This window comes from Lutjanus erythropterus, chromosome 15 (genome assembly GCF_056507025.1).
Source record: "Lutjanus erythropterus isolate fLutEry1 chromosome 15, fLutEry1.hap2, whole genome shotgun sequence".
In the NCBI taxonomy this organism is placed as follows: Eukaryota; Metazoa; Chordata; class Actinopteri; order Lutjaniformes; family Lutjanidae; genus Lutjanus; species Lutjanus erythropterus.
This window is the reverse complement of record NC_139331.1, coordinates 10501195-10527079: the sequence shown is the minus strand read 5'-3', so window position 1 is coordinate 10527079 and position 25885 is coordinate 10501195. Positions and strand designations below refer to the sequence as shown.

The following is a 25885-nucleotide window of genomic DNA, read 5'->3' as shown; positions in this document are numbered from 1 at the left end:
TCCTTTTGTGTAATATATATATTTAAAAAAAACATTGAAAATGAAAGTACATACACAATTAGAAAAACAATTCATTTAATTCAGCAAAGTTATCGCACATATAAATTTTGAAACAGTCAAAATGGAATAATGTTTTTCTCTTGTATTAACTTTTTGTGTTGTTTTTTTCCTCGGTGCAACTTTCTTCATTACAAATCTCATCTTTTCTTTGTTTTTTATTATTACCAGTGAGGTTAGCAGAGCAGACGTTTTCACTGATTCATTTTGATTTCATTTTGTTTTCAAAGTTTACTTTGGTACAAGTTGGGTTGGGCTCCAAACTATCCAGCTTTCAAGGATCTGCTCAGTCTTGTGGTTTTCTGTTGACTGCCTGTCAGTGAGATGTCTGAAGGATTTTGATTTAATTAAAAAAAAAATAATCCTTTTTGTTGTTATATTTTTATTTTAGTAATATCTTTGAAGACATGCTGCTGTTTATACCCTGCAATACCTCAGAGATCATTTGTCAATCAATCAAATGTGTCCAATGAAGTGACGTCTTTGTTCCCTGGACTTTCTGTTCCTGATTTATTTTTTTTGTATTATTTTCTCTGTTTAATCATGCTGGAAACAGTTACTAAATCGTGGTTTACTTTAATTTGTTTGGTTTATCTTTCTCCTTCACATTGCGTAATTGAAGTGCACAACACACTGGTGGTTCTTTTGGTTGAAATAATCTCATTGTATTACTTTGAACAGTTGCAGCTCAAACGTTAAAAAAGTTTTAACACCAGCAGAAGTTGTAATAAACTTTACTGTTATTACCTAAGATATTGTACTTTTTATTATAGTTAGATTTTATCTGGCTGAAGTCAGAACTTAAGATCTTTCCAGTGTCAGAAAAAATTTTTCCGCAGCTTTTCCGCAGTCACAACTTTCACACACACGTTACACCAACTGTCTTCAGTGTTTGTACATCAACAGACATTTTAACCGACATCTTTCAGTTTAAACACTTGCACTATCAAGTTTCTGTCAGGACTTGAACTTCAGCAGACACCACTGGCTCAATTTATCACCTACACCAAATCAACTCTTTGCAATGCTTTAATTTCAGCTGGATCTTTAAAAGCTTTCAGAACTCTTAGTTCAGCTGTTCTCTGGGCTTTGAATTTAAACTCAAATGCACTTCAGCGTCATTCATTGCTTACACTTAAACCAAAATTTTAGCCTCTCACAGTATTTCCACTCTAACTGCTATTTCAGCCTCTGAGAGTAAATGCATCTGGACTGTGATTTCAACATTTTTAGTGTTTTGTCCATTTCAAAAATTTAAATCAGGGTGGGAAATTAGCACCTGCCGCCAGCCAAATGCTGGTCAAATTGGTTGCTGGATTGCAGACTGTGTGGCTGGTGAATTTAACTCACTGATTTCCTCGTGAAAATTAAGCCTTTTCAAGTTTTTTTTTTCATTATGATCAGTATTATTAGCGCTGAAACTAAAACATAAATATGCTGGTTATTTTCAGATGAATCAATTAATGATTTTGTATTGTGTTGACAATTTATAAGTCAAAGGCATATTAAATCAATCTTCCTTATATGCCTTATACTCCTCCTTTATACTCTCTTACTGTGTAGAAGTGTGGGGGAAGTACTTAAAAAAATAAACATTTATCCAGTATTCATCCTTCAAAAAAGAGCCATTAGAACAGTAAGCAAACCCACTCATAGAGAACCAACCAACCCACTCTTTATCAAATTAATAGCACCAACATTTTAAGATTTGGTTGACTTCAAATCACGTATAAGGCAAAAAAAAAAAAAAAAAAAAAAAAAAAGTTATTACCATGTAGTATGCAAAAGCTGTTTCAAAGAAGAAACAATTAGTGATTTGAATCAAAGTAGTCACTTTCTGGAACATCTGTAATAGCTAAACCGAAAACATCTGCAACATATCGTTTAAACTAATATTTAAAAATGACATACAGAATTGGATACAGGATGGATGATCAAAGGGGGGAACTAGCAGAGCAAGATGGGAAGTGATGGTTGTTTTTGATTTGCACTGTTTTGTTTGTTTTATTCTGATTATTTGCTTTTGCTGTGTTTGATTTGAGCTGTGTACTGTGAAATCTGCAGTTGGAATATTGTGTTTATGTTTAACAGAAAGTTTATTGATGAAATATAATAACTTTTCTTATAAGTTTTGTTTTTTCTAACTTACTTTTCTATTTTTTTTTAACATAATTCAAAGTAAAATCTAAAAGAAAAAAGCAGAAAATGCCCCTCACAGTTTTCTTGAGCCAAAGGTGACATATTCACATTACTATTGTCCATCCAACAGTTTGAAACACAAAAATATTCATTTTACTGTCATAAATCACAATTAAAAGCAGCAGATACTGTATGTATTCATGTACACTGAAGTGACTGGAACTAGCAGATGTTTGCATTTTGGCTTGACACATAAGTTGTAGATTCATTTTCTGTTGTTCCAGTAACTGGTTACTCAAACTGTTTTTCTCTCAAACTATGAGGACTGTTCACAAAATCACCATTAATGGAAGTCAATGGTATTTGTTGGCGGTCCACAAAAATCTAAGGCCTGATTATGAATAAAAAGAACAAATTCAATACAAACATATACTATGATGAGGGGTGGGCAATTATTTTTCACAGGGGGGGCACATGAGAAATTGAACAGGCTGCTGTGGGACAGACACAAATGATATAAGGTCTTAATAATAACAACATAAACAACATGGATGTACAACACTGAGTGAATATAATTAACAGTTTGATATAAAAGATACAGTTCATTATCATTACCAATAAACACAGCACTGACCCCTTTCAAAATAAAGGTCTGATAATGGTTTAAAGGTAAGCAAAATGAAATTGGCTGTCTTTACTACACTTCAGATATTTGGTATTTCCATGAAACCTTTCAGTGGGCCACATCTGGTGTATATTTTACACTTACATTTTTGTTGCTAAAATTCTTATCTGTATCCTGAGGAGGATTCTCTTGAGTTGGAACACATTGGTCTGTCCATGAGTGAATAAAGGATTTTTTATTAATAATCAGAGTCCCTCAAATTCTTTGGACTGCTAACCAATATCATTGACTCCCATTAATAATAAGCTTGACAGAACACTTGATTTTTTACTTTTATATTACCAGTATTAATGCTTTTGACCCAGTGCAGCACTCACTTTCTTATGAGTGTTTGTTTGATACAAATATTTATTCCTACCTTCTACTGTTGACCGTGGGAAAGTAATTGTAATGGGTGTCATAGACAGCAGAAACACCATGCATCACTTCTTGTGCAGGAGAACCAAGCCCTCATGTCACACCATGTGTACATCAACAAATTGAGCATGCTGTTCAAAACAGAGCCGCAGCATGAGCAGCAAATGCCACAGATTATTACTTTAACATTAATTAAATGCTACAAGCCTGGAAGGGTGCAGCTATGCCACTTCGGGCTACATGTCTGATGGTGTCGGAGGACTTGAGGCAGCAGAAAAATGAGAGAGATTAACAAAAAGGTCAGACCCACCATTTGTTTCTTTTAACCCGCATCAATTCTCAAACTGGTTACACCGCCAGGACTATTACTGTCGCCGCAGGGGAAGTGGGTGTAAAGTGGCACCGCAAGGCCACGGACCTCGTCTGTGTGTCCCTGAATGAGGCGTTAGGTATTAGGAAGCAGGGAGGGGAAAAGGGAGAGCACTTAACCCCCATTGTCTCTGCGTTTGGTCATATTTCCCTGTCACAGTCACGAGCCCGAGCTCAACTCCACTTCCTTCAGCGTATCATTGTGTCAAAGACAAAACATAACACAGGCACGCAGGAACACACACACACACACACACGCGCGCGCGCGCGCGCTTAGACAGAATGTCATTGCAATGTGGGTTCATCACCTCCATCAAGAATGCTGCAGCTCATCCTTGCAGGAAGGGAGTGAGAAACACACACTCCCACACAGCTACATTTCTGTTTTTCATCTGGGCATTAAGATGTGCATGTCTTAGCAGCGAGCCTCCCTTGACAGTGTGGCTCCTCTGACATTTAACCAAAGCAAAACAAATTCCACTCATGAGTGCATTTTGAATACGTACAAAAAAAAAAGTGTAAAACTATACCCGGAGTAATCAGAGTGGAAAAAGTCCCCTGATAATAAATGCACTGTAAAAAGTAAATTGTGTGTGAAAACATTTTCAGCATACTAGAAAACATTTTCAGTATACTAGATATTAAGTTGAACCAACGATTGGCTTAAAATGTTTAGCCTAATGCTTTTGAAACGAAAAGCTGAGGTACTTTTCTAATGGTTGAAACGAATAAACTTTTCAAATAAAATCAAATCTTCCATAAGCTTAAAATGTTAAGTTCAACCAACTTAATTAGAATGTTACAAAGAAATTCGATTTCCATGACTTATCTTTAAGTGTATGAGAGACATGAAAAGTTTTCATCTGATATGTTTTCTTTAAAAAAGAAGGGTGTCAGGAGAGCTATGACTCTCAAGCAATGCATGATGGGAAGTCTGTTAATATTCTGATCACGTTTCTTTAGAAACTTAATTTAATGAGTTGACTGAACTCTGTACAGTACATTCAAAAACTAATTTCTGAAGTGTTTTGAAAATTATACTAGAAATTTTAAGTTAAATAACTTGAAGAAATAAAACTTGTAGGGGAGCCTCGGGGCAACTCTTCTTCATTCTTCTATTTAAAATACACTACATCTTTTGATATAAGAAACATAAAAATGTGCACAAATTAATAATAGAATTGATATATTTTCACTAATGACAAGACTATGATATTAGATTTAATGCAAGAAGTCAGAGTCTTATAATTGCCCCCTTGGCAGCGGTAAGAATGTTGCTTGAGATTTTTTTTCAGTAGGTGGTTCAAATTGTTTTAGATGTCAGGTCTTGCACGTATTTCTATTTTTGCAGAAAAATATGCAACTAACCAGATTTTAATGATTTGAATTGAGGTAAAAGTAAATTTTCATGTAAATTTAGTGAAATATGTTCATTTTCTAACACAAAAGTATTTCACATTCACACAGACAAACAAACAAAGGTGCTTAAGGCCATGTGGCTCGGAGGCAACTGTGACACAGTACTGCATCTTAATCTTGTAGCTGTAATAAAATCTTGTATGCTGGCTAACAATGCCTACATTAAGCACCACAGAGCGCCACAGGAGGTCTTTTCTACCTGCGGCCATCAAACTATATAACTCCTGCCCCTTCTACAGGAGGGAAAACTGAAGCATTTGAACTGAGAACAATATTACCAATAATACTCCAACATCATGCGCAATATTACCGTTTTCAACATCACCTGGAAGATTATTTTTCAATAACGTGTAATATTTGTTCATTATTATATTTTGCCAGGGGCAATATTATCATCATTATCATGTGCAATGTTTAGTGTCATGTTTAATATCATGTGCAATATTACTTATCATTATTATTATTATTATTCTCAATATTAAAATATTATGTTTAATATCATGTGTTGTTTTTACATTCATTATTTCTGACCTTACGTTTTACAGTGTGTAGGATGGAGGCAGCAGAACAATACTTCCACACTGACTGGATCAGGATATTTGTGCCTGTAAATGAGGCCGTTTTGTTGCAAATAATGATGTGGCTTTACGCAGTTTACAGGCTCATTTAAAAGAAGGAGAACCATTCTGAAGTATGACCCACTACAAATTGAGTGGTTTTATTCCTCGTCTGCGCTTTGGTTTTTAAAGAAACGGCCTCACTAAACCGCCGTTACTTTTACACGTCTGGGTCCATTTATGTGAGCAAGTCCCAGTTGTATAATTTCTCCCCTGTGTTAGCAATACTCCACCAGCTCCCTGTTCCGTTCTGTTCTGTTCACCACCCTCTCCTCCACCCATTTTGTCCCTCGTCTCTTTTCTTTTCTCGACACCATATGGGAGACAGAGACGCAGCATGTTTCGGAATGGAAAATTGATTATAAATAGACGATGTGAGGGATCCACGGTAATGATGGCGGAGAGTGCTCTGTCCCACAGCACAATGTCACCACAAGCTATCAGCTGCCCTGATGCTGTGCTTTGATGCTGCCTGGTGCATATTCTTATGCTTTGACGCTGGTAAGTCTATATGCCTCCAGAGAGCTCGCCTGGGGGTCAACTAATGGGACCACTGCCATCCTCTCTCTTTGCTTTGGAAAAGCAGCAATTCCTTTTTTCCTCCTCCTCCTCCTCTCTGCCTTTCTCTTTACTGAGGACTTGGTTACAATAACTCTCACAAACCCAGATGAGGCGACAAAGCCGGAGCTCTGGCCATGTAAAGAAACAGAGAAAAGGAGTGTAAGTAACCAGCCTGTGCGTTCAGAGCCAACACAAACTGACTCACACCTTGGAATCTTTCAATTTGCCTGTAATAAATTGCAGTAGGAAGCAATTGCGTCGCTGATGTGCTGAGGGGGTTGAAATTGAAACCCATGCAGGGACAGTGGCATGCTCTCAAACAGAACAGCGCCAGATAGTCTTGCCTTTTCAACTAGTTGAAGAAATGGAAACAATGTACGACTTCTGAATCTCACACATACTCTGGGCCACAGAAAATAGGGTTGTGTGAGGTACGTGTTGATATTCAGCGTATTACCTACAGTAGATGGCGGTCGATACGCTTGGAGAAGCAGCAGGAGTCACAGCTCAGAAGTTAATCAATGAACTGCTGTGGATAATGTCAGCAAAATGTATTTTAGCTGCTTAAAGACAGATACATATAAAAAATAAAGTCAATAAAAATATATATGTATCAGTTTAAGTGTATGTTCACCACTTTACTTTGTCATCAGGCAGCCATTTCTGATGGGAAGCTGCCGTTTTATAATCCAAATATTGCTCTCTGCAAACCAACCAGACTCCACAGGCAAAATCAGTATTTTAACCGTGCAGGACACAGGAGTTCCTGGCAGGATCGTCTCAGATTACTTTGAAAGAGAGTCAATCACCGAATGGTAATTTGTTATTAGTAACATAATTTACTGGACAAAATAAACAGTGATCAGAATATAAATCAGAATACTTTTGGATTTCTTCAAAATCAAACATGTTCAAAAAAGTTGCACCTTGTACCAAAAAAAAAAAAAAAGAAGAAATGGACGCAGACAGAAAAATTTGAGTTCCACAAATATCCTCTTATCTTGAAACATTTTCAAGGTGAATAAATTTCATTTTTGCATCCTTTTTTCTCCCACCAGGTTTGCCACAAATTGCAGCCTCGTATATCAGACATGCTTTTCATGATTTAATAGAGCATTGGTTGTCATGAGAAAAAGATTCATTATGTTAGACATATTTTAAAGAATTTTAAAAATATAATCATGTCATCCATAACAATGTAACTATAATCTAAATATTTTTCAAATCAATCTGAGCTGATTATAGTTACTTATTTTTGCAAAATCTGATTATGTAATCCTAGTTACATGTAATCTGTTACTACTCAGCCCTGGCTGAAGCTAAACAATGTCTTGCTGTTGATAGGGTCATCATGAAAAGGTGTTTTAGCATGTCCATCTAAACCATGTTGCTGTCAGACAGTGTTTTCTGATGGGAAAATGGTCATGAGCCAAATCCAACCAAACTCCATAGGTGAAATCAGTAATTTTACTTGATAGAACACACTGGTCTACAGCTGCCCTGATCTGTTAGTTAGTTTGTGTTATTGAGTGACTGTGTTTTAAAAGGTGAGTTCGGATTTATTGAAGTCACACAAAAACACATTTAAACTAACAGATTATGGCAGTTGTAGTCCAGCAACCTCTGTGTTCTGAGATAAAAATACTGATTTCACCTATGGAGTTTGGCTGATTTGTAGAGGGTGATATTTGGCTTGTTTAACAGTGGTTTTCCATCAGAAAAGGCTGTAAAATGGCAAGATAAAGCAGTGAAAATACATAATTTTAGTGTGCGCTTAAAATGACACTGATTTTTTTTTAGAAGGACCTTTTTTTAAGTGGCAAAAATACGTTTTGTTGCTGACTCACTCTACAGCAGTATATTGCTTAGCTTCTGTCCTCCTCTCCACTTCCAGCATCTGTTGTAGGTAATACACTGACTATGAATAAGTACCTCATACAAACCAACTTCAAATAATCCAAACCATCACTTTAACATGTCAAGTCACTGCCTCAGCTTGCCTATTTTTTCCACAATAAAAAACAGAAAATTGTCAACAGCAGCAGAAGCCTCAATTACAGACAACAGAACAGCTTTCACAGAGAGATGTAGAACTGCAGCATAAAGCAGCCACAGGGAAGTGCTTAAAGTGTTTGAAATATCTAGATATATATCGCATACCCTTCAGCTATGTGACCTGGGTTAGTCGTCGTAGTAACACAGCCCTAATCCTCTAACCTCCCCTCTTTTTCTGCTGCATTAGTGCCCAGCTGAGTGGCGGTCAGCTCTTGTTTGCTCTAACTGCAGGTGGCATCGGTGACATGCATTAGTCCCCCTCTGCCCCCGTAACGGAGGAGCAAATGTGAGCTCCCCGGAGCGCCCGGAGGCCCAGACGTAACTGGATAAAGGCTGTCGGAGGACCTCGCCTGAGCCACAAGTGGAAACGCAGGCCGAATCTAATAAGAGTCCAACCCGCAGCCGCGTAGACTGTATCAAAACAAGGGGCTCTGAATATGCACTTCTTCTTGCAGGTAATTTGGTCTCGGCTGGGCCTAAACTCGTGTTATTCTGTTACATTCCCTCACGCTCCCTGTTCTGCGTTCCGTCTTGCTCCGGTTTGCTGCTTTTACAAGAGAAAAAACAGACATTTGCTGACCTTACAAATTACATTCTCTCACAGTGATGTATAGTCTGTGCGGACAGCTGATTTGAAATTAATAATATCGCCTGCGACATCCTGTTTTTCCCACGCTTTGTGTTCTTACATGCTAAAAAAACATCTTATACACTATTAGAAACAAGGGTTCCAAAAGGGTTCTTCCTGAAGGGCTGCGGAAGAACAGTGTAACTCATGGAATATAAAAAGATTATCTGTAGAACCCCCTGGGTGGGTTCTAGATCAAACCCTCAAACGCTGGGTAAAGACCTTTCAGAGTTATAACCCTTCATGTTGGGTTCTAGGTAGAACTCTAAAGGGTTTGAAGGTTCTACCAAGGGAATAAAACGTTCTACCAAGAGCCAAAAACTGTTCTCCCAAGCTGAAGAACCCTGTACGGTTCTAGTTATCACCTGTTTTTTTCTAAAAGTGTACATGAAAAGCCCCAATAAAGGCTTGTTTTTTAAAAGCAGGGAGAGAATGAGATTGGCAGAGCCTTGTTTGCTCAGCGAGCGTGAGGGTATCAGATAACGCCGTGCGTGTTTTATTGGGTGACGGACAAATAAAGAATAGCAGAACAACGTGTGGGAAGACAGACACTGGTCTAAAAGCCTCCATTCATCCCTGAGTCATGTTTCACGGGGCTGCAGTGTCAGGTTGGACTCCTAATCTCCTCCAGATGCCCTCCTCCTTGCAGGAAAACAACATCCTCGCCTGCAACCACCACAGAACATGAACAGGAACCAAACCTTGATAATTGATTTGTGAGTTTCCGTCGTAGCTGTTTTGACTCGGCATCTATCTATTTACTCGTGCATCCTCTCTGTTTGGTTTCTCCCGCTTTCTATTCTTGATCAAAAGTGTATCTCCTTCCACTCATCAGCGCTCCTCGTACGCCTGCCCAGTCCTGCTGGATGGGAAGAGCGAGGGAAATATATGCATAACCCTCCGCTGACATGCCGTCTCGTTTGATGTGGGATTCTCAAACAGATGCCCCGTCTCTCTCAACATTATTGGGGATATTAAAGTGCAGCGTGGCTCTGTCTCCTCTGACTCCTTAATACAAACACACACGCCATCATTTGCAAAAGCCAATTCCATTTCCTGCTTTAGAAGCGAGCTTCACAGCCTTCCTCTGTTGTTCGAAAAGTAAATAAAATCTCAGACCAAGAACTTTAGAGCAGATGGAGGGTGGTTGGTTCAGTCAGGGTTGATTGTGAGGTTGCAAATAATGATGATGTTTAGTAATCTATTGACAATGTTAGCGTTAGGGTTGTAAATCATTTAATCTATAAAATGTCCCAGAGAAAAGGGTGGCAACTTCAGACAGCCTGTGTTCTGTCCAAAGCAATACGATATTTAATTTACAATCATATAAAACAGAAAAGCTGCAAGACCACATATTTGAGATGCTGAAATTGGTCTTTGCTTGAAGAATGTTTTTAAAAAAATAGTTTGACATTTTGACTTCGACTTTGTTTTCCTTTCAATGCTGAGAGTTAGTTGAGACAAAAACTACCACCCTAAATATTAAAGGTCCAGTGTGTAAGATTTATTTGTAGAATATGGCAGAATTGGAATAAAATAATCAATTGTGTTTATATTTCATTAGTGTATAGTCACCTGTAAAAGAATGAGTCCTTTAAAGCCTTTTCCATGGAGGTTGTCATGTTGCACCACCATGTTTGTACAGTAGCCCAGAATGGACAAACCAAACACTGCCTTTAGATACAGCCTAGCAAGTTTCACAGCCACCATAGGTTTTACTACATGCTTGGAAAGAAAGATTGAGACAAGGTGATTGTAATCTGCTAACTCACTGCTAGATGCCAATAAATCCTACACACTGCTCCTTTAAGATAAAGCTAGAAGCCAGTTATCTTAGCTTAAATTAGCTTGGTATTTAAAGACTAGAGACAGTGAGTCTGGCTCTGTCCAGAGGTAAAAAATCAGCCATCCGAACCTCCTAAATTAATCAATTAACATGTTTCCTTGTTTATTTAATGCATACAATACCTGAAGCGTAAAAGTCGAAATTTGTCACACACGTGATGACCCATAAAACCACAAATTAATATGTTTTTTTTTTATGGATTAAACAAACCAGATATAATTTGTTGGTGACAGATTTTGGTATCTTCAAATGGAGCCAGGTTAGCTGTTTCCCCCAGTTTCCAGTCTTTATGCTAAGCTAATCTAACTACCTGTTGGTGGTAACGTCATATTTTAAGGACTAGTGTTTAGGATTTGTAAATTAACAGATTGCAACCAACTTGCCTCACCCTCCCCTTTCAAGCATGTAGGAAAACCTATGGTGGTGACAAATGGGAAAGGCCATAGCTATAGCCAGTGTTTGGTTTGTCTGTTCTGGGCTACTAGAGACATTGTGGTGCAACATGGTGCCCTCCGTGGAAGAGGACCCACACCCTCTGTAGATATATATAACAATTCTTATTTTCAGGTGATTATACACTAATGAAAACATGCTTATGATTATTATATTCCATTTCTACCATAGTCTACCAATAAATCCACATAAATCTTACACACTGAACCTTTAAGTTAGAGTAAGGAGCTGATTAGCTTAGCTTAGCATGAAGACTGGACAGGGTGGGAAGAGCTTGTTCTGTCTAAAAGCAGATAATCAGCCAATATGCACCCTCTTACAAAATACAATATCTTGTTTGTTTAATCTGTAATAAAACTGAATGATAAAAGCAACAATTTGTCACAGATCATTGTCATTTTTGCTCCTGAGTTTTGCATGAATTAAACAAACAAAATAAAATGTTCATTTGCAAGTTCTGAAGTTGTTGGTAAGCAGGTTTAGTTACCTTTGGAGGACACCAGGTTAGCTGTCTCCCCCAGTTTCCAGCTAAGCTAGCCAGCTCTGATCATAGCTTCTTATATGAAGTACGTGTACATTATTTTCATTATTTATTTATTTTTTTATTTAATTCTGTAGCTTCCCAGTAGTGTTCCATGTGTATTCAATTTTGACCAATCAAAGTTTGGTCAAAGTGCATATATTTTAGTGGCAAAATGCTATTTCCCTAAGACCTTCTTAAAATGTTTTCCTGACCTGCCGTAGGTTTCTGTGTGATGACATTGCGACATATAAACCCTCTAGGCTGAGGGACATCAGCACTCTAACTTATGTCACCACTTTTGGCTTAATGGCTGAGTGGGAGGCTCCATTTGAAAAACTGAAAAATCCTTGAACAGACAGACACAAGAGTGGTATCAATCTTCTCATTTATCTCTCTGCTCAGTACACAGCAAATAAGCATATTTAACACAATGTCAAGGTAATCTTTTACGCAACAAAGTAATTAAAAAATCCACCAGTTATTTCAGCCCTCCTTGACTGATTCTTATCATTAAACCAGTTTAAACATAACACCTACAGTAGATGTGTTCAAACTTGCCACAGTCAGACTGAAAACACTTGACCTGACCCCGACACTATGATATATTTAAAAAGGCTTCCAGTGTTCAAGCGGGGGACGTATTTGTCCTTGTAAAACAAAACTGTAAATAGACATAAATGAAATTTACAAGCCAATTGCATATCTGGAGTTGAGTCAAACTTGTAAACACCGAGGAGGAGGAGGAGGAAGAGGCAGAGGGGGAGAGAAAGAAAAGATAAGCAGGTCTTGAAATATCTAGGCCAGTCAAACAGAGGTGCGGTCAGGGACGGACGGTGTGGCTCTCGCCCCCGGCCAGGTCTGCGAGAAGGTCATGTGAAAGTGGAATGTGGCTGAGCTGGATGCTTGCCAGAGGCTGCTATAGTCGAGCGAGAGATTATTTTTCTAAAAACAAAGTGAAAACTGTATGCCACCTGGGAGAGATTATACCTCCCTGATTCAATACAGTGCAGGTTATTTGAATAATTGGCTTTGGAGACATGTGACAATATCTCACCACAAGGCAGAGACTTTTTGATTTTTTTTGACGGTGTATTGTTTCAACAAAATCCAAAGGACGTAATGAGAGACTGGGCTCTTGCACGCTGCATTACTGGACAAACAATTACCCAGCAATTACTGTGAAGCTTTTGAGATAGAGGGGAATGCATCACTCAGCAGGCAGCTGACAGCGTGAGCTAACTCAGCAAGCGACATGCAAAATAGGAAAATAATGGTGTAGAGTGCCAGACGAGGAGATCGGCCGTACAACACGGAGACACAGAATAAACAAGAAGGCGAAGGCAACACAAAGGAAAATCAAATTGATGTAGACAGGTGAGAGGAACATATACAAACAAAAATTCATGAGCATGCGCTCATGCTCATGAATCAAACTGAATTTCACAACCTGCCATGGTTGGTGGGGACAAGCAGGGGCGTGTCCAGACTTTTCTGACTGGGGTGGCCCAAGTGGGGCACTGACTACTCAGATCTCAGATCTACTTTAATTACTAACAATACAGTAACTTCCAGTTTCTTACATTCCTATGTTTATTTATTGTTTTTATTTAAAACATAAATATTCCTACCAGAGTTGTGCCATAAAAATAGAAAATAAAGCTTCCGTACTTTATTCTTCAGAAAGAACTTGTACCTCCATTGCATCTTTTCCCACAGGCTGTGAGAAATTCTTCCTCCACACTCCATCATGAAGAGTACTTTTATTTTCATGATTTCCTATTTCTGTGAATTAACCTTGCGCAAAAATGAATAGCAGCAAACATACATTTTAAAAAAACAATGCACTTTTAAAAATACTCGTCAAACTAAGGTCCCGCCTCTCACTGGACAGGTAACCAATCATACTTCAGGACAATGGAGTGGCTAACCAGATTTAAGGGGTGGCCAGTACAACCCCCATGCCCCCCGTCTAGAAACACCCCTGGGAACATTTCCCCTCAAACATAGTAAAAGCTGTCACTTTCCTGCCTGTGCTGCTGCCAGAGAAGTACTGACTAAGAGTCCAGTATGCATGGAAATAAACTATAAAATAATAGAATTTTCTCACTTTCCCCCTGACGCTCTGAATAACTCACTGGATGTGTCGCTAGTCACTTAATTTTATTCATGAAATATTGTGGCAGAGCAAACTGCAAACAGCACTATAGGTAGGGAGTGGATCAAACCAATATCAGACATACTGTGGGGGAGCACACAATCTTTCAAAACTTAAAGGTGTATTGTTTTGCATCTATTATTAGCACAGGTGCTTTGTCACAATAGTGAATCTCACTAACTAACACTGACAGACAACAGTGGATATATATATATATTTTTAATCGCAGTTATTGCTAGGGACAATTCAATAATCCCTGGACACTGGCAAGGACAAATCCCTTCTGTATCTACCTTGTTGTCCACCCTTGACTTCAAGGCAACTGGATTCACTAAATTGTTGAGTTTTAAGTCAAACTTAAACTCTTATATTTTGAAATAAACTAAAACCAGTTTTGCTGATAGATCTTGTTGAGACAATTGACTTTTTTTTTTTCTTTTTCGAATTTTAGAAACCTCCCCAAAAGTTGTATTTAAAAGATTATTAACAGTGACCTGTAAATTTGATTTGTCATCATTTGAGTGTTTGTAAATTAAATGGTCGCAATAAAATATTATTTTTTAACCATTATTCACTTAAATTTTAATGAATTTAACAGAGCCTGTCTGACTGAAAACAGGACAGGCAGGGAAAGCTCAGTCTGGATGGACATGTTTTGAACTGTCTTATTGAGAATGAATCATGTATCAGGTGGTATTAAAGCAGTACATATAAACAATATGATTAAATTTGTTCCCATATGAAAGGATGATTTCATTTTGCAATATTATGCAGTGGATTTTATAGCCGCAGAGAAAGTTTAATAAAGAAAATCTTTAAGGTGAGCAATACCGGCAAGTCCAGGGAGTTGCATAATGTCTATATGGTGTTTAGCTCAGAGGTGTAGCCGGTGTGTTATTTTGACTAGACCTGTGATCCAACCTGCATCACTGAGTCATAAGTTTTGGTATTGCAACAGTGAAACTGACAGCGTCTGGTGAGAGAAAGAGTGAGAGAAGAGAATAAATAAAAAGGGCTGAAGACAGATACACAGGGGAGATAAACAGAAGAATGAGAGGAACAGAGAATATGGGTAAACACAGGGACTAAGGTTACGTTTGGACTGGCAGCCTAAATCAGATTTTGGGCATATCCAGATTGGAATCAGATTGCCTTTAACAAGTGTGGATGGCAAGAAACACGTAGGAGTCATGCTGTAGGTGGTTTGAAATCTGACTCAAATCAAATTTTAAATGACTTAGCCGAGCCACGCAAATCAGATTTCAGACCGTCCTTTGCGTCACTCGTGAGGCATAACACGAAACATATGATGGTGACATCACATCTGGCTGGACTGCCACACAACGGTGGAACAAGTATTTAGAACTTAAGTAAAAGTGCCGGCACAGAACCACATTAAAAGGATCGAAAAGTGCTGATCTGCAGTAAAATGTCCCCTGTGACTGATTTACTGTAATGGATGACATTATTACATTGTTAATACTGAGACATCAGTGTGTGAACAGCATGTTATTGTTGTAGCTGGTTGAGGTGGAGCTACTTTTAACTACCTCATACACAGTTTGGTAGTTCAGTCCGGTGTTTCCCAACCTAAGGTTTGCACCCCTTCCAGAGGATCACAAGATAAGTCTGAGGGGTCATAAGATCTTATGTCTGGAGTTTAAAAATGCAAACACAGTTTTTGCCAGCTGTGGCAATGTTATCTTAAACACATCTATTTTGCGTCACATGCTTAAAGGGCGAGTTCACCCAAATAATGAAAATTTAGTCATTATCATGCTGATTAAAGGTCTGAGGGTAGTTTTTAGTCCACAAACGCATCTCCCAAACAATTTCAGTAAAAAAAAAAAAACAAAAAAAAAAAACAGAAAAAATGCCTCCATACTGCCTATCTGGTGTAATTCACTGTTGATCTTTGGCTTGGAGTCACGTTTTTGTGTGTGTGAATAGCATGGCAGAGTTGGATTACACAAGACGAGCGATATGGAGCCATTTTATGTGGGGTTTTTTTTCCCTCGGTTGTTTCCTACATTTGAAAACTGGTCACCATTCATTCAGTTGTTTGGGAGATTCTGCAGTGCTGTTTTCTTGTTAAACTCCAGCAGTGTTTTGTGGACAAAGAAACTAAACCTGACCTTCAGTCAGCATGAGGGTGAGTAGATAATGGCTGAATTTTCATTTCTGGGTGAACTATCCATTTAACATAACACAGCATGTGTGCTCAGACTTTCGGGCGTGTATTTCCCCCTGATCTGTGGAAACAAATTAATTGCTTCTGACTTCATATTGCTACTAACTCTGTTACTCTGCTTCAGCAGTGCGCACTGACCAGCCACAGCAACCTCAAAGGGTCAAAACTCTGACTCAGAATTCCCAATGGGTTCAAAAAATACAGCCAGGGTCTCATTTAACTCTGGCCTAACATCTTATTTTATTCATTATTTTCTTATGGTACTAGCTTGCTGTGCAGGGACAGCTAAATGTAGCGGTTTACTTAAATACTATGGCAAAAATGCTGCTGAAATAAAACTCAGAAAGGTTGACGGACATGGAGTGTGCATTGTTTTTGGAAATCAATGTATGCTTGAAGTTTTTCCCATGGTCTGGTGTTTAAAAAAAGCAACAGAAATTGCAATAAATCATAACATCTAATTGAAATCCTTGTAGAATCGTGATACATATCAACTTGGCATAAAACTACAATGGTACAAGTTACCAAGACAACCCTTTGTTGCACTGGTGCTATATCGACCCAAAGTGGGTTAATTTTGATTCTGTGATTTTTACTGTGTAGGACAGAGAAAAAGAAAGTTCAGCTACTTTAATTTGTATTCATATTTGTATCCATTATTTCCACAGTTATTTAAATGAAACATCTTAAACAGTAATTACAGAAGAAAGCATGGACGTCTAAAACATGATAAGGAGCCAAAACCAGACAATGCTTTTTTTGTAAGGGGTATAATATCTCCCTGAAACAGTGGAAGTAGAAAGTAGCAGAAAATGGAAATACCCTTTCTTGTCTCTGATGCTGCCTGTAGACCTCCGTTCTGTTGCTGTGGTGCTAAAGTCTGAGAGCATATATCTCCACATTTCATCCAATGTGCAGCTTTCTGTTTTGGTTCTATTGTAAAAAACTGTACGTGCAAGCAGTGTCGTTACCACAAAAACTAATCCTGATAGGTTTACAATGCCCGAACGCAAAATGCACCATCGCTCGTAAATGACAAGAAGGATCTCGGTCCTAAAGATCAGACTTACGAGACAAATTGAGTTTTTACGAGGTGTGAACATAAAATTTAAGATAAGGGGGGAAATGATGAGGGTGGAGGTGAGGTTGGTGGGGTCCGAAATGCGTCAGCAGCACGGAGCCTCCTAAAAAGTTCAGTGCGGTTGGAGCAGAAAATCAGGGAGCGGAGGGCTCTGTGTTGTGTGCTGTACGCCTGCTGGCAGCTGCTCCGGCTGGCATTCGCCGTCGCTTTTTTGGCTGCTTTCAGACGGCTCCAAAGCAAACAAGAACGGCCCTGCTTATGGGCCGTAAAACTTGTGTGTCAGCTCCCTCAATCATACACAGCACTGTACTTCTCAAAAAGGCATGACATGTTTACATTTTCTTCTCAAGCTTACATAAAATATTAAAGTTATTTCAAGTTATGTGATGATAAATTAACTATTTTCCAGAATTTTAAATAAATTCAAACTGAAATGTATCCTCACTTTTTGTGTAAAGGCATTTAAAGTTTATACTTTTTATTTCAATAATTCAATCAATCAATCAATCAATCAATCAATCAATATAATAAAGTAATGTTCTGATATATTTGTGGAAAGATTCTGACCTCTGTTTAGGCGTACATGCCAGCTGTTGGATGACATTTGAGAGCCAGAGTTGCTAGGAGATGCGCTGTCAAGCGTTTACTCCTGACTGAAACACTGAATCACAACAATCACAGCCCCGTACAGCCTCAATACTACAAGTGTCCCCACCCATTTCAGCATGAAGTGTTGCTTGCTGTTAGTAATTTAAGACATCTGTCCATTCATAAAATTAAAATATTTGGATGGACCCATCGTGCTGTCAAGTTGCTTGGAAAGTGGAAGCCAGCAAGCCGAGGGGACTGCCCAGAGACAGCCAAATATTATGAAACCCCAATAGTCCCATGTCTGACAGCCTGTTACCCCTAACGCCCCATGCTCAGATGGCCCATTGCCCTGAAAATACACTAAAGCACACAGAGACTGGGTGGCGACCAACAGGTTGGTCACAGGAGATTTTATTTGGGTCGCCAAATAAATAAAAGACTGTGGACTGCTAATTTAAGAATTGCATCTGCAGGACACTGTTTGTATAGCATTACATTTTTATTTTTTTACTGAAGAGAGGAAAAAAGCAGAGCCTGTTAATTCTCCCCAAATCTCATTTGTGAAGTGAGCTAAAATGTCCTATATTCTTTTTCCTGCTGAGAGGAAATAAAAATAATGAGATGAGCCTGACAACGCAGCCCAAGTGCACAAAAGTTTGAGAAAACGCTGCACTAAACTGTTTAGTTTAGTGACTGCCCTGTCCATGGTACTAATTTAGCGGAGTGGGTTTGCCCTTAATAGGCTATCTTTTTGGCCCTACACCAAACAACATTTCAACAGATTTTACTGTTGCAAATTTGGAACGTCGCTTCACCCTCATTACCCGAGTCATTAGATATAGGCGGATTAAATAGCCGTCTTAATAGCCAACTATTCATTTGTTATCTTGGCTATTCTGGCAAAACCAAGCATGTTTGATATTCGTTAATTAGATTTTAGGGTTAATGGTAGGGCTATTTCCCATGCAATGGCATGTCAGAAAAATTGGCTTTGATTACAATGGAACATTTTTCTTTCTTGGACTATTGGGATTTCGAAATAATGGGCAATCTGAACAATGGCATGGCTCCCAAACCAGGCTAACTCACTATCACTCAGAAAGGGGAAGCGAGTTAGCCATGATTTCCATTCAACACAACTTTTTTTTTTACAATTTCAACAACTACTGAACATTTAGCTCACACACAATTAGTGCTGTGTTCATCCAACATTATTAAAAGAAGGGGCTCTGGTGAACATTAGCAGTCTGTCTTTCATGGGACCTGATATTGTGACTAACAATTTGTCAAAACTCACAGCAACAGCTAGTTTGACTCAGCACTCTGTATGTGACACTGTGATTCCAGTAACAACATACAGAGTCACAGACAGTGGGAACTGGAGGGTCGCCGGTTCAAGTCCCGTTTCTTAGCAGTGCACATTGTACAAGCTCATGTTTTATGTTTCATGATGCAACAACACTTTAGATCTTTATTCGTCTTTTTCTTTAGAGACAAAATCACTATAGAGGTTTTCAAAGTGTGGCCCATAGTACGGTAATGGCCTCAAAAACATTTTGTGTCACCCCTGACTGTCACATGATGCATGTATTATATTTGAATCATCTGCAGTCCATTTCAGTATGTTCACTTTGAATAGTCTTTGTAATACGCAACTTGGCTGCTGCATCAAACTGCACCACCCCAACAAGCGTCTGTCAGGTTAGGAATGACAGCTTGTAGGAAGCTACTACTAAACGCTCTTATCAGGCTAATCACAAATCCGATGACAAGTTCATATTCATATTGGATCCTCAAAGTTGGATCCCTAAATTTGCATCCGGTCATCAAAACTTTGAGAACCTCTGTGTTTAAGTCATCACTCTCGTGAAATCTTTCACATGTCTGTGTTTACCATTTAAACACAACCAGATTATGACACTAATTTATAAATCTTATAAATCTGTCATCACAATAACTCTTTACATAGTAGAAAAGATTTTAAAAAGTATTAAGTAATCACATTAAAAAAGGAAGTAATGTATATTTCAGTTGAAATATAATTTTATCTGATTCAAAGTCATGTTCACTTGCTTGTTACAGTCACGTCTTCCACAATTCACATGGTCAAACAAATTTCCAAACAGCCCAATTACGTGCTGGTCTAATAATGTAATTTGTTATTTACAGTGATTGTCTCTGGGTCTTTTTGATACAGAAGGCCGTGCGAGCCAGGTTTAAATAGCTGTTTTGAATGTTTATGGGCTTTCTTCATCCCTAAGTGGCTGGAATTGCAGAACATTGTTATTGCAGCAATCAAAGCTGTGATTTTCCTTTTATACTGTTCTGTAAAGAAACAATCAAAGGTGCCTGTAAATGTTCAGTAATGTGTTTGAAAAAAAAAAAATCATTTGTCACCTAATGTTGAGACACATTTACCATGACACTGTGAATGTCAATGCGCCTGCCAAAAAAAAGGCATCCTGGGAGCTGAAGTATGGCAAAAACAAGTCATTTTTTCCTCCCGTGTTCAGCTCTGGTCGTCTTTTAGAGGTCAAGGTTGTTTTCTGAGGTGAGGCGTTTTTACCTTTGCAAAGACGGTCTGTCTGTCTGAATGACAGGTCCAACATATAAACAGGCCATCAGTGGTCACAAGTGCGAGATTATGAGCATTTGATGAAAACAGAAACGGCTGGGATTTATCATGACTGGTGTTGAATCACTCCATTCGACCTCCAGATGCATGGGTGATACTGCTACACTCTTAGGAGTAAGGGTTCCAAAAGGGTTCTTCCTAAAGGGCTGAGGTTCTACTCAGAATGCAGAACAAATCTATGGAATTCTATTTTTTTTTTTACCTGATCTATAGAATACATTATGGGTCTTTGTAGAACCCACTAAAGACACAAGTGTCATAGGTGAAACCTTTTTAAATATATTTTCAGACCTCCGTGGGTGTGTTTTACATAAACCCCTCAGAATACAAAGGGGTGCTCGCTAAAACCTCCTGCGTGGGTTCTTCATGAAACCTTTTGAATATGAACGGGTTCTCAGTAGAACACCCTGAGTGGGGTCTATATAAAGCCCTTAGAATATAAAAGACTGCTTGGTAGAACCCTGTGGGTGGATTCTAGATGAAACACTTGGAATATAAAAGGGTTCTCGGCGGAACCACCTGGGTGGGTTCTACATGAAACCCTTAGAATATAAAAAGGCTCTTGGTAGAATCCAATGGTTGGGTTGAAGATGAAACCCTTCTTCTTCTCAGTAGAAACCCCTAGGTAGTTTCTTGTTAGCAAGAAGGTGGGAAGGTTCTGGATAGAACCCGAAGAGAGGGTTCTAGATGGAACCATTCACAGATGGTTGTAGGCATACCTCTTCTAGGTAGAACCCCCTGACAGACCTTTTCTACTAACACAGAACTGGCCCCATTCTGGTTAAAGCACCTAAGTTTGAACCATTCTAAGTATCTCTACCACAAATAAACAAGTTCAGAACCTGAAAGGTTAGTTCCCACCTGGAACCAAAAAATAGCAAGTTTAATGACGCCATTGTTTACCATGGTTCCACTCAAAACTGGTGGAAATGTGGGCTGATTCACTAGATGGCACCCAGGTACCAATGGTCTTGAACAAGCGCTTATGTGGTGGAAAAGGGTCCTGAAATGATTCCAAGTGGAACCAAAATAGGTCTCTGATGGGGACAAGCCAAAGAACCCTTTGTGGATCTAGTTTGCACTTTTATTTCTAAGAGTGTAGCACTTCATGTTTTTTACATCGCTCCTCATGTTATTCTAATCACATGTCTGGTATTGACTATAATCTAATGATTGTCCAGGTATTATCTTCACAAAATATACACTTGCAACATTCTTTCTGAACTATGTGTTTATTTTAAAGGAGGCAATAAGAATTCAAGCCCTGCTGGCAGAATAGGTCGACATGTAGATGTATATATAGGGTCGTTTTTATAGACACTTAACTCCAATTAACCTCCATTCTCCTATTTGCCTGTAATCACATTATCCTCTGGTATTCAAGTCTATTTTTCTTTCATCGGAGGGAGGCCGTGTCCTCCTGCTACATGCCCAGAGAACGACGAAGCAGTGCAAGAACAAGCTTCTCCTTGTGCTGGATCTCCCAGTTGGCCAGAGAACCCGTCTATGGTCTACTCTCTTTCTCTCTCTCTCTCTCTTTCTGTCTCGCCCCCCCTCCTCACCCTCGGATCTTTCTCAATGCTCTCCTCACGCTGCTCCCTTTTTAGCCCTCTCCTTCTGCTCCCTCGCCGCATATCTGAGCTCTGCCCTCGGGCCATGTCCAGCACCAGACAACGTCTGATTCATGCTGTCAGTTAGCTGCTGCGGTCAGCTGACTCTATAGTACGATAGGATTGGGCTTGTCGCAGGATTGATTCCTGCCAGGACCGTGATTAATTCCTGTGAACTGTGAGTGTACCTAAACAGGAAAGTAATTTAAATGAACAGTTTAATAATTAAAAGCCAAGAATTCCATAAAATATGTTTATTTTAATTCTCATCACATCCTGCTTTTTTGTCTTTATAAAAGATTTCTGATATATTTAGACATATTGAGTCAAAATAATGTTGTAAATTCTGTCTTAAATGGACAGTTTGAAAACGAGTCTTGAATCTGTGCCTCTTTCTTCCCCCCGACGCCGTACAAAAACACATTCCAGCTGTCAAATAGGCTCATTCATGTACTTCTATATAAAACCGTTCCTGACTACCTGCCTGTCCCCTAAAGCAATTATAGGTGAAGGAGCTCCTTTTCAGTACTTGAACCCCTACGCTCCAGAAGGTGCATGTTGAGCTGTCACCCACACTGACACCTCCGTGACATATTTTCAGAACCGATGCATGAATGATGAAGCGCGAAATTTGCAGTGATTTTGAAAGATTTGGAAATGTCACCTACATTTAAGAATATTGTTCTTTGCTGCTTTTATTTGACTGCTATGGCCACTAGTTACTTTACAGATTCAAATTATGTATGCAAATATGAGGTGATGTTATAAATAGGGTTGCAAGTACCATTTTTCCTGAGACAATTTTGTAATTAATCAGTGAATTGTTCTGATGTCAAACATCTGGGAATAGTGAAAAATAGCTGAAAATATTTTCCAGAGCCCACAGTGATGTCTCTGAATTTATTATGTCTGACAATTTTATTTTAAAAAGCAGCAAATCCTCACAGTGAATGTGTGTAATTTCAGGTAACATGAAGTTACACACATTGGTCAGCATTTCTGATTGAAAAATTACAGCTACCTACAAGTGTATAAAGACTTAAAATAAGTCCATCTTGACCAGCCAGATTAAAATGCTGCTGCCATATGAACTAATCCATCAGTAATGGAAATCATACAATAAAAATATGGACAAGTACTTTTACTTTTGATACTTTGAGTACATTTAGCTGATTATAGTAAAACTATGAATGCAGGAGTATCTTTACATTGATATGCTGGTGATTTTAAGTTGTTGGCCACTACAGCCACCAGTCATGTGTAAGACATTAAAGTCACATGTTGCCATAAAGATTGCATGAAAACTAGAAAATAAGTTCAGCAAGAATATAGATAGGTGGCTAAAGGTGATGAATAAAGGGTTGGAAGTGTGAGTTAAAAATACTGGATAACTGGTTGAAATGGTGAGCTAAAGGTAATAGATAAACAGATACAATAATTAATTAATAATCAACTGATAAATGGTTGAAACAGCTTCAGTGGGTACAACGCATACTTGACCAAATCAAAACACTGACAATTTCATTTAAGTAACAATATCCACATTTTTGTAGTTTCACTTAACATCCACTTTAAAATCAGTTGAAACAGACTGAGAACATGATGGTCGGAGTTGATGATGGAGTATTTGATTTAATCTGACAGGGATGATGGTTACATCAGACAAAAAAAGGTTGGGAACCCCTGATTTATAATTTCAACACACTACAGCTCTGACTCTTGATTGGCTATTAGCTGCATGTGCCAATACTGGCACTGATAACTGATAAAGTTGGAAAAGAAATTAATTCAGACGTGTTCTTTGCAGGAAGTTACGTTAAAAAAGTTAAAGTCTTAAATATTGCATGAAAACACTGAATAGCACAACTCAATTTATTAAGATAATTAAACATTAGAGGTTATATGTCAATGCTGCCCAGATATAAGTTGTAATATTTACTCATTAGGCTCGTCCATTGACAATCATGGTCTGGGATTTGGCATGCTGGCGGCGTGTTAAAATAAAACCAGTGAATAAAACAGCTTTGTAAAATTAAGTGCATTCAGGGCAGCGCTCCCTAGAATAATAATAATAAAAAAAAAAATCTTTTGATCATAGAGATGTCATTATTTCCCAAGAAGTGTGGTGTGTTTACCTGTGAGGAGCAATGGAGCACTTCACACTCATTTTAATAATGAGACCATTGCAAAAGATGTTAGAGATAATTGTTACTGGTTCACCTCAGACATTTTTAAAGTTATTGCTCGAAAGGCTCACAATTATTTTAAATTGCTTTCTGCTCTGAAAGGAAGACCAGGTGGCAGATTTTAGAATGTAAACTGGTGCTTACACTGTTCAGGATCTTAAAAAAAACAACAAAAAAAAACAACCCCCAGGGATGTGAATGCACTCTTTTATTACGTTTTTTTTGTCTATTTTAAATAATGTGTACTCAACCTTTTATTTAGAGTCACCCATTAAAATCCTCACCCTGCTTAAAACTTTGTTTTAAAGGGATTTGTCACCCCAAAGGTTGACAAGACAAGTGCACAAGGTCAGAGAGAGGCGCGGTGAACAACAGGCAGTGAACTAGAAAGAAACATGGCAGCCATGAATAATGCATGGATGAAAGGTTTATCTAATGGCACTCTTAAAACTTTTAAAAGTTGATCTTTTGCTTTCAGCTGGAGATGCTCTCGGTTAAAAAGCCCTTTTTCTAACTCAGCGCAGTCATCCTCAGAGCTCAGCTTGAGAGGAACGCTGATTGGTTTAATTATGTTTGCAGTGATTAAGCATCTTAATGGTACTCATCACAATATGAGACATGAATCACAATGATTCTGAGATGTGACATTTGGGAGGGAACATTTTTTTTTTCTTGTTCATTTTTTGCACTTTTTCAAAAAACCACACCATCCCCGAACAAGCACACTCACTGGCAGACAATTTAAAGAGGGACACTCACCGTCTTTGGACACTTGGTGGTCATGGCAGGGTCAGAGAAGAACAGAGACTCAGACAGAGTGGAGAGCGCGACCTCACGGCATTACACTCACATCCCCGGCTCCCAGACGCGAGGAGGACGAGACCGACGGGGCTCGTTAACTTGAAAGCGCGGATGGAGGGCGGCGGGCTCGCTGGAGTGTGTCAAGAGGAAACTGCAGGCACCAGTCAGTCAGGCCGCTGAGAGACGGCGAGAGGGCTGAAAACGAGACAGACAAAAGAAGCAGGGAGAATTCTAAAGACGCCAGCAGTTTCTTCTTCCTCTTCCTTCCCTGCTTTCTCTGGTGTAACTTAACCCCCGAAGAGCCCCGGCGAGCAGACGCACAGAACCAGTTCCAGACCTGTCCTGCACCGCCGGCTGCCTCTCTCCGTTTTCTCCCCTCTCTCTCTGTTTTTTGGTATCATTTAACTCTTGATTCCGCGGCCCGGCGATGAGCTCACCGCGGGCTCAGGTTTCAGCGCCTTTACTGGAATGCAAGGGCAGTCGTGGAGAGAAGGCAGAGGTGCCGGGGAGGTCAAAGGCTACCAGGGTATAGTGTGTAGGAACAGAGAGGAGAGGGGGTGTCCGTCATCTCGGGCAGGGGGGGGGGGGGTTCCAGTGGAGGGATATCTGAGGGCCCTGGAGTGCCGAGAACAAAACAGGAGTTACAGGGGTCACGGGCTACGGAAGTTGCGGGGCCAGGCCGCGTTTGACAGCTCTGGAGGCTATATGGACTTGAGGACACTGAGTACATTTACACGCTCAAATACACACACACACAGGGACAACCGCTCTTAAGTGCTAGATTTATTGCTCACTTAGAGAGTAGGGTGTTTTCCTTTGGGAGAAAGGCTTCTGTTTTTTTTCTTTTGTGGAGTTGTTGTTTTCACATTTTTAGCAGTCTTGGGTCAGAGGTATGAATTATACAATTAAAACACATACATAACTAA

General features: G+C 39.1%; 1 protein-coding gene across 1 annotated transcript in view; it reads right to left on the bottom strand.

Moving 5' to 3' along the window:
- The window catches only part of flrt2 (fibronectin leucine rich transmembrane protein 2), a 61371-nt gene extending 35892 nt beyond the window's left edge, over positions 1–25479 (bottom strand). Inside the window, exon 1 of the mRNA XM_084737735.1 lies at positions 24918–25479. The gene's annotated coding sequence lies outside the window, so the exon portion shown is untranslated. The remainder of the gene's footprint in view (positions 1–24917) is intronic.
- Between the last annotated feature and the right edge of the window lie 406 nt (positions 25480–25885).